This window comes from Elephantulus edwardii, unplaced genomic scaffold, assembly GCF_000299155.1.
Source record: "Elephantulus edwardii isolate Elephantulus edwardi_28Jun2011 unplaced genomic scaffold, EleEdw1.0 scaffold00049, whole genome shotgun sequence".
In the NCBI taxonomy this organism is placed as follows: Eukaryota; Metazoa; Chordata; class Mammalia; order Macroscelidea; family Macroscelididae; genus Elephantulus; species Elephantulus edwardii.
The window spans coordinates 5,342,992-5,344,720 of record NW_006399799.1 but is presented as its reverse complement, the minus strand read 5'-3'; positions in this window follow the sequence as shown (position 1 = coordinate 5,344,720).

Here is a 1,729-nt window from a genome sequence, read left to right as displayed (position 1 = left end):
ATATTATATGTGAAAATGGACCAAGTGCTCCAATTGAGCAAAACTTTCCTACTAAAATAAAAACAGAAGACAAGTGGAAGGATTTCTAAATTTAAAAAAAAAAAAATTAAGAATCAACGTTCTTGGTACCTGCAGTCAGGAAATCAGAAGACATAGTGCACATTGGGCCCAATCAGCAGTTCATAATGGGCAGAGAAGAAATTGAGGTTGTTGATAATTTCACTTTGCTTGGTTCCACAATCAATACTCTTGGAGCAAGCAGTCAGGAAATCAAAAGGCAAATTCTACTGGGGAAAGTCTGTTGTCAGGGACCTCTCTAGAGTACTGAAGAGCAATTATGTCAGTCTGGAGACTAAGGTACACCTGATCTAGGCCATGGTCTTTGCAATTATCTGCTATGCATGAGAGAGCTGTACAATAACTAAGCATCAGCCTTTGAGTTGTGGTGCTGGAGAATAGTGTTGAACATACTGTGGAGTGCCAGGAAAACAGTTTCCTCCTGGAGAGGGTAAAACCAGGCTGTTCCCTGGAGGCAAAGGATTATGAAGCTCCACCTCACATACCTTGGGCACATGGCCAGGAAGGATCAGACCTTGGAGAGAGATATCATGCTTGGAAGGGTGGAGGGACAGTGTAGGAGAGGAAGACCCAGGATGAGATAGATTGACTCAGTGACTAAAGAAATGTGATTAGATTGGTCAGAGATAATAAGATTGGTTTCAGAGCTAGTGTATATGTCTCTATGAGTCGCAGGCTACTCAACAGCACATAACAAAACAACAATTGCACTGGGAAAGACAACTGTCAGGTACTTCTCCAAAATACTGAAGTGCAATGATGTCAGTCTGAAGACTAAAGTGTGCCTGATTCAGGCCATGGTTTTCTCAATTACCTTTATGCATCAGAGAGATGGACAATGAATAAGAATGGCAGAAGAAGAATCGATGCCTTTGAGTTGTGATGCTGGATTGACAGGGTGACTTCAGCAATGGATTTTGTATGTCAGAGATGATGAGGATAGCACAGGATAGGGCACAGTTCAGGTCGACTATTAACAGGGCCACTATGAACGGCACTTGACTTGACAGTACCTAACAAGTGTATTTTTATCTGTTTATCCTTTTCTCTTAATATGTCATTATTATGTGCTCTCAAGTCAAAACAACTTATAGCTTATCATCTAGACGGTTTTCAGAGGCTGTAAATCATGGGGGAGGAGATGCCCATCTTCTCCTATAAAGCAGCTGGTAGATTCAAACTGGCTGCCTTTGGATTAGAAGTGTAACTCCTTACTCACTAGGCCACAAGAGCTCTCTTCTTTCTCAATATAGATATATGGATAGACACACAAATATTTTAAAAGAAATGGCAGAGGAGCTGTGATAGCCATATCTTGAGTAACTTTTAGAATCTATCCGTCTTGCAGGACTCTATAAGAAAAGAAAATAGCATATTCAAGTATTTAATTTTATTATTTTCTGAGTATTAATTATTGTGTTGTGGCTTAATGATCATGTAATACCCTTACCTTGTTGTTTGTTGTTGTTCTGTGCCGTTGAGTCATTTGCGACTCATAGCGACCCTATGTACAACAGCCCTAAACCCTGCTCTATCCTGTGCCAATCACATTGCCTCTGACACACCCATCCTGATTACCCCAGTCACTGAATCAATCCACCTCATAGAGGGTCCTCCCCTCCTGCGCTGTCCCTCTATCCTACCAAGCATG